This window comes from Microcebus murinus, chromosome 8 (assembly GCF_040939455.1).
Source record: "Microcebus murinus isolate Inina chromosome 8, M.murinus_Inina_mat1.0, whole genome shotgun sequence".
Lineage (NCBI taxonomy): Eukaryota > Metazoa > Chordata > Mammalia > Primates > Cheirogaleidae > Microcebus > Microcebus murinus.
This window is the reverse complement of record NC_134111.1, coordinates 79,915,451-79,930,647: the sequence shown is the minus strand read 5'-3', so window position 1 is coordinate 79,930,647 and position 15,197 is coordinate 79,915,451. Positions and strand designations below refer to the sequence as shown.

General features: G+C 40.4%; 1 long non-coding RNA gene across 2 annotated transcripts in view; it reads left to right on the top strand.

Moving 5' to 3' along the window:
* The first annotated feature begins 1,769 nt into the window (after nt 1-1,769).
* LOC142872379 (uncharacterized) overlaps nt 1,770-15,197 on the top strand; it is a 43,364-nt gene continuing 29,936 nt past the window's right edge. Inside the window, exons 1-2 of one of the 2 annotated variants that reach the window (XR_012920610.1) lie at nt 1,787-13,955; nt 14,062-14,146. This is a non-coding gene — a long non-coding RNA (uncharacterized LOC142872379). Of the gene's footprint in view, nt 14,147-15,197 lie in introns of both variants that reach the window. The other variant, XR_012920609.1, reaches the window with a different exon arrangement.

Genomic DNA, 15,197 nt, shown 5'->3' with positions numbered 1-15,197 from the left:
ACTTAATTCCTTCTCTCTACTATTTCCCGGGTAGAAATTCCAAGCCCCTTTGAGTTCTTTTTGATGAAATTACTCACAAAATCTTAGAGTTTATGAAGATATATTTCATTCTACTGACAGGCAACCTTAGACAGTGAAAGAAATATTTCTTTCAAAGCCAAGCATCCTGAGTTAGAATTTTTTGGGTCTGCCATTTACCAGGTGTGTATATTAATTGCTTAGATTATTAATTTTTTCTGTACATTAATTTCTCAATCTGTAAAAAGAGAATGATAATTCTCATGGGTTTTTGTGAGGACTAACTGTGAGTATTTTGCCTAAAGACAGCATTTAGTAGGTACTCAAAGAATGTGAGTTTCTCTTCCTTTGTGGCATATAAGTATTTCTTTACTTGATTTACCCTGAAGTTTCAAAAAAATACATAAGAATTTCACACCAAATTTTTCATACATACTCAGGGTCAAATTAGAATTGGGGTCCTCTCTTTCATTGCTGCTCACATACCTAGTAGGTTATAAGTCATGTCGATTCTACTGAATTAATCCTAGAGGCCATCCACTTGTCTCTGGATCCAATATCTCTTAACTTTCTCACTAGGATAATTCCCAAAGGATGGTTTCTTCAGCTCTCTTCTCTTTCTTTCTTTATTTTTCTTTTTCTTTTCTTTTTTTTTTTTTTTTTTTTTTTTTTTTGAGACAGAGTCTCGCTTTGTTGCCCAGGCTAGAGTGAGTGCCGTGGCGTCAGCCTAGCTCACAGCAACCTCAAATTCCTGGGCTCGAGTGATCCTTCTGCCTCAGCCTCCCAAGTAGCTGGGACTACAGGCATGCGCCACCATGCCCGGCTAATTTTTTATATATATATCAGTTGGCCAATTAATTTCTTTCTATTTATAGTAGAGACGGGGTCTCGCTCAGGCTGGTTTTGAACTCCTGACCTTGAGCAATCCGCCCGCCTCGGCCTCCCAAGAGCTAGGATTACAGGCGTGAGCCACAGCGCCCGGCCACTTTTTCTTTTCTGATATAGAATCTTGCTCTGTTGCCCCAGCTAGAGTGCAGCAGTGTCATCATAGCTCACTCCAACTTCAAACTCCCGGACTCCTATCATAGCCTCCTGAGTAGATGAGACTACACGTGCATGCCACCATGCCCAGCTAATTTTTCTATTTTTTATAGAGACTGGTCTCGCTCTTGCTTAGGCTGGTCTCAAACTCCTGGCCTCCTTCTCCTGCCTCAGCCTCCCAGTGTGCTGGGATTATCAGTGTGAACCACTGTACCCGGCTTTCTCTTTCAACTCTATCCTCTACCCTGTGTCAGTATTAGTTTTCTAAAATACATATATAATCATATTACTTTCTTATACCTTAGAGCCTTTACTTGCCCATAGGTTAAAATTTGCCCATCTAATTTCTTAGCACAGTTTAGCTCTAAACAACTTTACTAGCCAAATTTTCTTCCTTTCTACCTTCACACACCCTACACTCTTGTTACATGGACCTTTTCATCATCCTCCAAACACTCTTGTCTTCTGTAAGCATTTATGCCTTGAAAAGTAGTTTTCTCTGTCTAGAATATGCTTCCTTCTCTTCCCTGCCTGGCGAACTCCTACTCATCCTTCAGAACCCAGGCCACACATCACTTTTTCAGATTTACTGATCATGTGGATATTGGCAAGAGTCCAGTGCTGTGTCTACTGCTAGAGTACTGTCTTCTCTGGGTGCATCCTAAGGACTGGGGTGGGGATGGGTGGTTCCTTATGCTGACAGCCCAGTAATGACAAATAAACATTCAATAAAATTTAAAACCTTATTAAGTTCATGTTACATTACATTACTTAATAAAGCAATTCATATATTTCAGATTTACTGTCTGAAAATAGAATTCAAACTAAAGTGTTTAATATTAAAAGATGATAAAAGAAACTACATTTTGCAATAAAGAGGTCTACAAATTCAGTCAAGGAAAAATAACATAAACCAACTTCAAAAGCAACTTACTCAATGACAAAATTTGATCAAGGGTACAACATTAAAATCAGATACTGCTGTGTATGCTAATTATAAAGTATATAAAATTTTAGCCTGCAATGAAAACCTCTAGTGAAAGGGGAATAAAAGAATAATGCTTAAGTTGATGATATTGCAATTCCTGATAATAAAAATATAGCAACTTTTAAAAATGTGGTCTGCAAACCTTAAAAAAATTAGTTATTAATTGATCTGCATGCAGAGAATATTGCTCCTCACTGCTTTAATCTATCTGCTGATAATCAGTCATCCAACAGTTTCAGAGCATTCTCTGTGTGCTGAACGCTGTGCTCGGCACTGTGGGGATTATGAAGAAGTATGCAAAGGTGGCCCCAGGCTTCAAGGGGCTTTCAATTTCATCTCTGATGCCCTGTCCTAACCTTGCACCCAAGGCTTTGCTGATGACTGTGTTCTTCATCCACACTCTTATTCTGCACCCAATATCAGCATGTGTGCTCTTTCACTTTTTGTATCAGCTCGTCCAGTTGTATCAGCTCCACTCCAGTTAGGACCACCCTGGTCTGCATCTGTCCCTCTTCCAAAAGGACGTGATTACCTGGTTAATGTAACTCCCATCTTCCCCCAGAGGCCTTGCCACTCACTATTTGTGGGAGTTAGGGTCCATCATTTACATTTAATTGCGTTCACCTCTGTCACTTCAACTCTTCCTGCATACACTCAGGTTTCTGGAAAGGAATAGATCTTAACCCTATCTTCAGTTCCCATCTAGAAAGCTTTTTGTTTTCTTCTTTTTTTTCCCAGAAGATTCTTGAACTCCAAAATGACCCTGGGGAGGGGGGAGGGGGGTGACAGTGTTGTGTTAACTTAAGCTTTTTCACTTGAGTTTTTACCAATGTCTTATCAGGAGAGAGAAGAATGAAACAAAGGGTAGGTAGGTGGGTGAGAGGGGTGGAGTCTCCTGGCAGCAGGAAAGAGCAGCTCCCAGGAGAGTCGGGAGAGAGGGCTGGTGAGAAACTGTTCAGCCCACAGTTTTCTCTAAAACCTGATCCTGAGTATGAAAATGGCTTCTCTCTTCAGGGTCTACTTTCATGAACTCTCTGTTGCTAGACATTTTTTTTCTTCTAGTGAATATTTATTACCCCAACTGTAATCCTTCATTTAACATAATATAAAAATTGTGGAAAAAGAGAGTAATTAGTAATAAATCATCATCTCATCCATTAGCAGTAAATAAAGCCACTTTGTCAAAGTCATAATCATCAAGTAGTCGGCTAGAGGTGATTATGTGTGCTACCCAACTGGAGTCAGTCCAAAAACAAACCACAGCTCCCGTTTATTATCCTAATTATGCCTTAATATGATGCCATCCTTTCCCCCATAAACTTGATGACAATAAAAGGATAACAATGAAAATTGACAGGATAAGTGAGCAAGAAAGGTAACCTAAGAAACATCCCAGCCTTGCCACCCACCAACTTCTCTAATTTCTGATGCTGAAAAAAGCTGTAAGATTTGAGGAGGAAGTTGGACAGAATAAGGGAACTCTTGGAGTGTTGGATGTGTGACTATATGGGATAATCTTTTGCCTATTAATTCATTAATCAACTTAGAATGCAGGCAGTTCTTGTTTTGCATAGTACCATGTTAACTGAGTTGTGTACATACCGGAACCGTGTCATTGGTTTACATGGTTCAGTGGTAGCCAAGATTGTTACCATGGAACTGTGCAAAAGAGAGGACGCATTCCTGATATGCACACAATTCAGTTAGCCTAGAACCATGCAAAGCAATAAATGCCTGCAGTCTGCTGTAAAATAACCCTTTCCCCCCAAATTTTTGTTAACTTGAGATTTATAAGGCTGTTAGGGATCAGTGGAATTGATGGGTAAATGAATTGCAAGAGATTTAAATGAGGCTTTCTATGACATCATAATGTGTTGTCTAGGATGAAAGATACCAACCAGCTGGGTTGGGTGGATCCATGATAGGAGAATGAGAATTCTGTGCTGGAAAAGGTGGGTGAGTGAAGTATAGGGTGGGAGTTTATGGGCCTAGTTTAAAGATCAGAGTTAGGTGGAGAAACCAGGTTGAAGGCCAGAGAGGGAATATTTGTATGGTGATTGATCTGGGAGGTCTAGCTCAGGAAAATTAGGACATTCCCCGGAACTAGGAGAAGGCCAGTCAAAGATCTGTGGGGGGAAGTCTGAGGAATTCTCCCTGAATTAGTTGTTCAGGCGATGGTGCTATTGGGATTGTGACCTATTGTGGCTACCTCCTTAGAGGATTTGCCATGCTTAAAATGAACCTCTCAACTGGCCCAACCATCCACAGTGGCTGGCCTCATGGTAGCATTCCTAATAAAGTGACTGTTTCCTGGTCATGTGGATTGTTCCAAAGGACTTAAGCCAAGCTGGACCAGAGTCCCTTTCCTGTAGATCTAGAATTGAGAATGACAGGAATACTCAGATTCTTATGGGGGAACTGGACCATTGGAAACTTCCTTGCTGTGTGGTGGGGGTTTCTTCTCTGCCACGTGCACCAAAGAGGTGGAGCATACCTGTTTAGCTTTAGTCTTTGCTCTCTGCAACATATAGATGTAAGAAGAGATGAGAGACAAAGAGATCCACCTGGATGTTTTTCTGGTTCCAGGATCCACTCTCTTTTGGGAGGCCAAGCTTCATTTCTGCCTTGAATTTCTGTAAGGTATTCTTGTATCTTTATGATAAACTCAATTTTTTGGTTTAAGCTTGTCTGACTAGGTTTCTGTTATTTGAAACTAAACACTTCTAACATATAATAGGAGTCTAAAGGGTATAGTATAGATAGAATGAGAACTAATGAAGTCTTGCTTGAGAGGAAAAGCAGATTAGATAAACAAGAAAATTACAGTGAGGGTGTGGCTTGTGGCCTGAAAGTTTGAAAAAACCTTCAGTAATTGGGAATAGTCTTTAATGCTCCAAGCTTATATCATGTTGAGTGATAGGAGATTTATTTGTGATGGGCTTCAACATTATGGTTGGTGGCCTGCAATTCAAAAACTCCACTACATAAGGCCTACAATCTTCTGGTTCTTTTTCTTAAGTCTCATTTCCAGCCATTTGCTTCCTCATGTCCTATGCACCAGCTGACCTCTAACTGAGTCTCTTTCAGTTCCTTGAATGGACCATGCAGTACACGTCCCTTGTGCTCCCATGTAATCTTCCTCCTGCCTGGAAGACCTGTTTCTTCTCATGTTCTCCACCTGGTGGTCTGCAAAGTGTCCTTCCAGGCAACTCTTTTCTGTAAGCCTTCCGTGAATCCTAGAAACAGAGCAGATCTCTTCCTCCTTTATCCCACATACTGTCCTTGCCTACTTGTTTATACGTCTTCTGAACAGATTCATAGTTCCTGCAGGGCAGAGAATACATCTTAATCATCTTTATTTCCTTTATGTGAATGCTTCTTGGACCATATTATGTGCTTGGTAAATATCTATTGACCCAACTTAACAAACCCTTTCAAGCTAGCATGCAGATGAACATCGTGCATGAATGGTATAAGTGTGCTGATGCAGTACGCCTCTAGCAATCAGGGGATGAAAACCTGTAGTAACTGAAAAGGCATGGTTGTTTTGAAGAGAATAGCTACTCTCTATCAGATTTTTTTTTTTTTTTACCTTTTTCAGATTATGAAAGTAAAAAGTCACTCAAGTAGAAGTCAGAAGAACATAGGCTGAAGGAACTTTCTCTTTGGGAGATGCTCTGGAGATGGCCCATCTAAGCACATAGACACACATAGACACACAGCCCAGGATTGGAAGGTAATGAGATTTTTCTGATGCCGATGAAGCTGCAATGTCTAAATCTGAGTCTCTAAGTCATGACTCTTGAGTGTCATTACCACATTTTCAACTGCAGCATGGACTTAGCCAATTTGAGCGTTTCCATCACTTCAGATGTATTGAATGTAACACTCACTCATCAAAATACCTTTTGGCCTTGCTCCTTCTCCAGCCATGTTAAGGTATCATTCTCTCATTCACCCAGTCTCAAAAGTGGCATTTTTTCCCTCATAGCAACTGATTAAGCTGTGTCTTCTCATGTCTCTTATTGCAACGTCTTTTAATCCACCCTCCCTTTCCAATTTTATTGCCACCATCCTCCTTCATTTCTGGACTATTATAAAAATTCTAAAGTCTCCTGGCCTTAAGACATTATACTCCACAATCTATCCTATATGCCATAGTGATGAAATTAGTCTTCCATTCTCATGCTGTCAGTCTCCTGACAAAAATATTCAGAAGCACTTAGCACAATGCCATACAAGAAGTCTGCAAGTTAATTAAAATTATAAAATTTATTGCAAGTGGGAATCATGACCATAATATTGAGCATCTGAATTGCTGCAATACCTGCATGATTATAGATGGAAATATTATTTAATAGATTGCTGGATATTTTGCATTGTTCAAAGTATTTTGTTCAGTATTCTGTGACCCTTTGGGGTACAAGGTGTATAAAGAGAAAAATAGCAATCATTCATATAGAATGGAGCAAGTGAGATGCTTAAAATGCAATTTTTCACTTATATATTCCACACATATTTAATGAGTATTTACTATGTGTATGGCATTAGACTCTTGGCCGTGTCAGGGAGAGAAGAATTTGGGTAAAGGGGAGATAAAGGAGAATGGGACCCAGTCCCTGCTCTCCTACAGCTCACTGTCTGCTGGGCTTATCTTCCCCAATAGATCAGGAACTATAAGGCAGAGGACAAAGTCAGGAATGGTTGGCAATTTGATAGGTGGATACAGTGACAGCATATGGGGTGGGGTAGGTAGGTAGGTTGGAGGTGGGGCAACAGTATCAGCTTGAGAAGAATTGCGGTATGAGTAAAGGTTTATTTATCATTCAATATCTCAAAGAAACGCTGAAGCCATCAAACTTGACTTTGGGGTTTCTGTTTATATGAACTGCAATAGTGATTCTGCACGAGGAGCTGTAACTTGGCTGTGATCTCCCTGTCAGTTTTTTGGGAAGATTTTTAAATTCCTGTAATCCCACTGCCTTAAAGGCTCAAATGATATAAATAGCATATGCCTCTTACCTTTATCTGGGCTTCCCCTGAAAGCAGAAGCTGAGACTAAGAGGTGAGCACAGGTAATTTTATCTGGGCGATAATTTCAGGAACCAGAAGTGAGGGCATGAGGAGCAAGACAGGAATGGAGGAAAGGCCCAGTAAAAGAGCATTCCTGAGCTGTCTAACACTGTGGGCAACCGTGGGAGACCCTCTGAGGAACTTGCAGACTGTGTTTCCGAATTGCGCTAAGGACATCTCCTTTGGAAGAGAGTGTATTGTCCTGCCCTTGCAGACTGCCCTGCTGCTCAGGCACAGAGAGAATTGTTGGCCAAGACAGAAAATTGGAGAGATGCTACTGAGCTGTAGCATCTTGCACCGGAACTGTCTGCCCCAGCTGCAGCAGGAACTTGAGGCAGCTGAAGAGATATGGCTGGGACACAAAAATTGTCTTCTTGCCTGGACTAGGTAACCTTTTTGGAAATCAAAAGGCAGAGGGTCAGGAGACCTATCAAGCGTGAATTATCTTCCTGAAAACACCACTTTTATCCAAAGATTTTTTTGCAGGTGAAACCCCCATATTATTTATGTATAAGAATAAATATGGATACACTGTATACTAAAATGTTAACAATGCAAAAGGTTTTAAGATTAAAAACAAGACTTCAATGAAATTCTGCTTTGACTGGGCTCAAAGATGGCCAGGTTTCATCCTAACGCCCTGTGATGGTTAGTTTTCTATATCAGCTTGGCTAGGAGCTGGTACCAGTTATTCAATTAAATGCTAATCTAAGTGTTGCTGTGAAGGTCTTTTGTAGATGTGGCTAATATCTATTTTATCAATTGACGTTAAGGAGATCATTTTCAATAAACTGGGTGGGCTCCATCTAATCAGTTGAAAGGCCTTAAGAGCAACACTGAGGTTTCCTGAGGAAGAAGATACGATTGCAGCATCAGCTCCTGCCTGAGAGTCCCAGCCTGCTGGCCTGCCCTGCAGATTTCAGACTCACCAGTCTCCACAACCACATATGCCAATTCCTTAAATAAATCTGTGTGTGTGTATTTGTGTGTATGCATATTTATGTGCATATATAGTATATGTATGTGTGTATGTGATATATATGTATATATACTCACATATGTGTTTATATATGTATTTATATAATCTTCACATGTTGGTTCTGTTTCTTTGGTAGAACCTTGACTGATATATAGGCATACCATATGATAGTATCCATGGGGTACTGGTTCCAGGAACCACCCCCATACTCGAATCCCTTATATAAAATGGTGTAGTATTTGCATATAACCTAGGACATCCTCCCGAATACTTTAAATCATCTCTAGACTACTTATAATATCTAGTACGATGTAAATTTTATGTAAATTGTTGTTATAGTGTATTGTTTAGGGGAATAATGAGAAGAAATTCCTACATTTTTTTTTCCTGAATGGTTTTGACCTGCATCAAAAATGTGGGACCCGTGGCGATAAAGGGCTGACTCTTGTGTTATCAGGAGCTCCCCAGGAGAAATGTTTGGAGGGTACAAAGGAATGTTCTTCCCGTATGTTTCTCAAAACACTGCTGGGGAGGGGAAACGCAGGATCTGTCTCTCCTTTTGGTCTGTCCAGCATGCTTTTCCTTTATCCCCTTTACTAGTAATAGAATTTCTTTGTCTTGTGGGGATTCTTGTCCCTGTTCTTTGAATGGGACTGACTGACTCTCACTCCAGGTCTTGACACTTGACCCTCCCTAGCCAATCAGAATAATGCATTTTGTGGGCCACAGTGATTGGTTTAGGGACGGGCATGTGAGTCAAGCTGGGCCAATGAGATTCCCCTTGGCACTTACACTTCAATTCTCAGGAAAGCAGCAGTTTATTATGGAGCTTGCCAGCCGCAAGGGCAATGCAAGGCTTGAGCCCAGGACCGGGCCATCTCCAATCCTTGGACAGAGCCTATCTGAGAACAAAACCAGCAGAGAGGAAGAGAGGCAATTCCTGGTCATATCATTTCAACCTCAGGATCTAGCTGTGCCCTGAACTTCTGTTACATGTCCCAGGACAATCACTCCTGTCTCTTTTTTAGTTTGTCTGTTAAGATGGTTTGACCTGTGCTTACTGACACTTGCAACTGAGTTTTGAGTAACAGAGAAATTGAGCAGGAAATCAATGCAGAGGTAGAAAAAGTTACTGTGATAGAGGGGGCTGAACGCAAGGCAAAAACTCTTGTGTCAGGAGACGTTAAGAAAGACATTACAGCACGAAACACAAGGCACTGAAATAACTCCTCAGTAGGGTAGTGTTTTTGTTCTTGGTTGAGGTGGTCAAATCATAAGACAGCAGCTGAAAGCAGCTTCTCAGGCCTTCAATAGTGATTTAAAAGAATATATGTGGGAAAAATTTACCCCAAATATAAAAAGACATTAAAATAACTTTTACATATAAGAAATTTAATAATGCATGTTATCTTTTGGCCCAGACCATATGATAAATCCCATAGTTAATTTTTAAAAATCCTTTTATTGAAGATATTGATAAATGCAACATCAATTCTTGGTCAGGTTGACCATCCGCTTTTAAGATACGAGAGGGTCTCAATGGCCATTTCTTTAACACTTAGATTCAGATTGGCAAAACGTTATTCTTTAATTGAAGATTGAAAGAAGCAGCTCTGAACTAGCACGGTGGACAGGTGAGTGAGCTAGCATTTACTGCACACCAGCGGGATATTTTAGAGGTAGGTAGAAGGCAATTGAAAACAAAGAGAAGGAATATCAACATCAGAATGAGTGTTTTGGAAGGATTCGTGGGGCCATAAGGCTTGGAGTGATGTTGGGGAATGAATAAGAAAGAGTTAGCTAGAGATGGAGGGGGTGAGGGCATCCCAGGCATCACAAATGCAGAAGCAATGCAAGCATCAAGCAGCTCAAGACGGTGGCAATAAAAGGTACATGTGGAAGAGGTGGGCGATGATGGGAGGAAGGTAGACAGAGGGCAACCCCCAGGGACATTGTGTGTTAAGCTTCATAATTTGAACTCTGAATTGAAATTTATGGGGCGCCATTGAAGGATTTTAAAACAAGATATTGACCATTTATTTAAATCTCCTAATATATATATTATATATAAATATATAATAAATATATATACATATATCTCCATATATATATATTTTAAGCCATAAGCACACTTGAGGTTAGTCCTAATTGCACGGCAAATAAGGAAATGAGTAATTGCTCTGATCTGTAGGGTGTTATAGGGAAAGCCTTGACTATGAGGCTCTGATCAACAGGGTTTCTAAGGAGTGACTGGGTCATTGTTCTCGTGGGGCTTCACCAAACGCCTTGAGCAGAAAGACAGCACTTTGAGAGAAGGAGGCTTTGTACTGCAGGGTGATTACTGATTCAAATTCATGTATGTTGAGTCCCAGCTGGGGCCTTGACATTGATCTTCTGTACTCCTGGATCTAAAATAAATTCAGAAATACAGTTCTTTGGAATGAAAGCAAAAATAAGAGTGTGAAAGAAAGGCGAAATACAGAAAAGAATTAGCCTCACTTTAGTGATGAATTCCCAGCAGGGTATTCTTTTAAGTAGCATGTATTCTGTTCTATTCCATTAATTTTAAAAGGAGGACTACTAGAAATGACTTATCTGAGTAACCCAAAAGATTCAGATCAGCTAGTCAACTAATGGGACCCAGGTCACCTTTTCCATGAATGATGCATGAGTAGAAGATAGATACAAAGAGCTTTGCTAAGTCTGCTGATGTTTAGTGTCTATGAAATTGAGGGTTTTCTGTCAAATGAATAAAGATTCTTCCAATATAGTGATTTCCTGTGTTTCGGGAGATTAACTAGTGTATGCTTTTGCTAGCAGTTTATTTTTCTGCTTTGACAAAGAGGGGAAAAAATTAAAGAAAAAGAAAGATTGGTATGTACACATATTAGAAAGATGGGGGATTTATAGAACTGCACTATTTTACTGTTTCTGAATGACCCTTTTTTAATGGAAAAGAGACCTGTGACCTTATTTGCATTTCAAATATTCCTGGAGTGGAATGGTGAAGATCAATGAATTGATTGTCAGAGAAACAGCATGAGTGACAAATTTCTCAGTAAAGAAAAAAGAAATACAAAGAGGGAGGATGGTGAGGTCTTCCCAATTTAGGAATAATGGAGCAAAAAGGTCTCGGTTCTAGTCTGGATCTCATTTTTCTAAAATTCAAATAATCTGTGAGAATAAAAGAAAAATACCTGAATATGTGGTTAAATATTTTCTCAGTGCATAATTACGTGACACTTCAATATGTCCCAACATCTATTTTGTCCCAATATTTCTCCTTCTCTGCAGATATTTTGTGAGGCAATGCAATGTAATATAAAATGGAATATATTTGAAAACAAAAAGTTTCCCTTCCAGAGACCCAGCCCTCAACCACTTAAGGCCAGCAGATAAGCTTCTTTTCAGGATGGTTAATAATAGAAATATTTATTATATCCAGAGGATATCCTACTCCATTGAGATGGTTGAATACTAGTTCTATATCTCTAATGAGATAATCTCTTCAGCACATAATTATTGCAAACATGAATATTGTACACATATTAATATTTAGCAATGGGTTAGGACATATTGAATAGCGTCACATGTGAGATACTAGTTGTCCCACCTATGTGGAGCTGCAGCAAGACCAACCAAGCTCCTTTTAGGGCTCTTCTTCAATTCAAGGTGAAGATCTGATCTGTGTACCTTCCCTCCAGCTCCCAGCTCCCGACCTCTCATTGAGATAAGGATCTACCCTGATTCTTGGGCAGGTCTAGTTGTCCGGCAGGTTGGACAGGTACTTGGCAAGAACAAGAATGGGAGATTGTTGGCCTAGAAGTTTGGGGACTGAGTATATGGCTAGAAATCTCAGAATGAGCCCAGAGTTAGAGAATTTGGGTATCCTATGTGGATACTTATTGTGGTGAGTTGAACTGTGTCCCTCTCCCAAACGATAGGTCCAAGTCTTAACCTCTGGTATTTGTAAATGTGGTCTTGTTTGAATGTAGGGTCTTTGAGACGTAATTAAGGATTTCAAGATGAGATCATCTGGATTTGGGACAGACCCTAAATCTGATGATTTGTGTCCTTGTAAGAGACAAGAGAAGGAGTTTTGAGACACAGAGACACCCAGGGAAAAGGCTATGTGAAGACAGAGGCAGAGACTGGGGCTATGCTGCCATAAGCCAAGCATCACCTGGGACCCCTGGAAGCTGAAAGAGTCAAGGAAGGATATTCCCCTAGAACTTCTGAAGAGAGCATGGCCTTGCCAACACCTTGATTTGAGACTTCCCCTCCAGAGAAGTCCTCCACAGTCTCTAAAACTGCAAGAGAAGGCATTTCTATTGTTTTAAGCTATCACATTTGTGGTAATTTCCTACAGCAGCCATGGAAAACCAATATTCTCATGAAAACAACTCCACTCTGGAGATTCCAATTACCACTTCATGCCACTGAGTGAAAAGGCCAACATGGGGCTATGGTGCTGCAGGGTTGGCTGGTCCAACTCTGAAAGAGAACTAGAATCCCTGCTGCAGGGTGAGAGGGAGGAGGATGGATGCCCAGTGGCAGAAGTTGAAGGAAGACTCAATTATCCTACATAGGTAGGACTACCAACAACTCAGATCCCTCCTAATTCTTGGTTACTAATTAAATTATGGTTCTGGCTGAAGACAAACGGACCTTAGAATGGCTGTGGGATTCATAAATCCCACCTATTGACTCATGACCAGCTAGAGTGATTTGGGCTGGATTATGTACATTTTTATACTTTAACTAATTTTCTCCCTTTCTTCTTCCTTTTTTATTTTCCTCTCTATTTTTATAGGGTGAATTGGTGGGGGTTAGCTTAACACCTTGGCTTACAGGCTACAGACTATCAGGTGTAAGACTGGACACTCAGAGGTCTTGCACTCAGAACTGGGTGCAGGACTTCAGGAGACCTTGGGTCTTTGGGTGCCTCTTTCCTCCATTTGGGGGATAAGGTGGACACTTTATTGATTCTATGAGGGGTAGTTACATTGCATTAAGCAGCAATATTTTAAAAATGCAGATACATGGGAAGAAGATGTATGTTGATGTTGAACAGCTAAATCTCACTACTTGGTATCTACCCAAAGGAAAAAAAGACATTCTATTAAAAAGACATCTGCAGCAGCACAATTCACAATTGCAAAGATGTAGAAACAACCCAAGTGCCCATCAATACCTGAGTGAATTAATAAAATGTGGTATATGTACCATGGAGTACTACTCAGCCATAAAAAATCATGAACTACATAACATATTATACTGGATAGAGCTGGAGCCCATTCTTCTAAGTGAAGTATCACAAGAATGGAAAAACAATCACCACACATACTCACCGTTAATTTGGTACTAATTTATCAACACTAATGTGCACATATGGGAAGTAACGTTCACTGGGTGTCAGGCAGGTGGGAGGGGGAGGAAGGGCTGGCTAAATCCACACCTAACGGATGCGGTGTGTGCTGTCTAGGGGATGGGCATGATTGTTGAGTGGCGCAAAGGCAATTTATGTAGCCAAGGTGTTTGTATTCCAGCACTGTTTTTAAAAAAGCCCACAGTTTAATCAGATTTTCTTAGTTTTTTTTTTTTTTTTTTTTTAACATAATGTCTTTCTGCTGTTCCAGAACGCCAACCAGGATACTGCATTACGTTTAGTTGTTGTGTCTCCTTAGACTCCTTTCGGATGTGGCAGTTTCTCAGGCTTTGCTTGTTCTTGATGACCTCTGCAGTTTTGAGGAGTCCTGGTCGGGTGTTTTGTACGGTGTTCCCTACTGGAATTTGCCTGATGTGTTTCTTAAGACTAAAGTGAGGTTATAGGTCTCGGGGAATGAGACCGCAGAGGTAAGTAACGTGGTACTTTCACCACATCATATCGAGGGTACGTACTATCCATAGATTGCTTTTATAAGTCATTTGTTTTTTGAACTTTTTTTTTTTTTAAATGCAGCTTTGTGCAACAACTGGACCTGAGAGACCACAGAATTTATTCTGGTTACAATGAACATAGAAGAAATACCTGCTCATTTAAAAAGGTGAGCATTATAGAAATATCATATATTGCTCTTAATGAAGACTGTCACACTATAAAAACTACTATTGAGCTTTTGTACTAATACATCTCCTAGCCTAGCCCAAGCTCTCTTTCCTTCCCTGGGCTCTGTTAGAGTTTGGATAGTGCTTTGGTTTATGTAAAGTTTTCATTCCAATAATAAATTTGTGATATGGACACACTATGTATTATTGTCCTCATTTTATAGGAAATAGAGGATCAAGGAGTTTAAATAACTTGTCCAACATGACAGAAGAGGTAACAGATGAGGAGAGAAGTCCAAACAAGGCCTGAAGGCTGCAAGTTATTATCCCAGTGTATTAGTTTGCTAGGGCTGCACAACAAAGCAACAAAGCATTGCGTGGTACATACTGAGTGGCTTAAACAACAGAAGGTTATTGTCTCACAGATCTGGAAGCTAGAAATCCAAGATCAAGGTTGTCTGCAAGGCCATGCTCCCCTTGAAGGCACTAGGGAAAGACCTGTTCCAGGCTTCTCTCCCAGCTTTTGGAAGCTGCTTGGTTTCTGGCAGCATTGTTCCAATCTTCACATGTGTTCTCCTTGAGTGTGTGTCTATTTCTTGTGTGTCTGATTTTTTTTTTTTTAAGAGACAAGGTCTCATTCTGTTGGCCAGGCTGGAGCGCAGTGGCACGATCATAGATCAGTGCACTATGTTCCTCCCTCTCTGGATGTCCTTCATTTCCTTTATTAGCACCCTGCTGTTGGGTTTCTATTAGAGGTCCAGCATAGAGTTTGGAGACATCCCTAATTTCAGGATCTCAAGATCGTATCTCCTGTGAGTGAAGGTAGTTTCTTCTTTGCATACAGTATTCTGCAAAGTTGCAGATGTTCCAAACAGCCCTGCTGACCGACTTCCTTTTAAAATGCCAGAGCCATTAACTACAACACATTTGTTCTGCTGGAGAAGGGTGGGTTACAGTCAGCAGGAGTAAAAGCCATGCCACTTATCGGTCTAAAAAGGTGTTTAGCAGCTACAAATAACCTCTTGGATTCATGGAATCAACAGTCTTTAG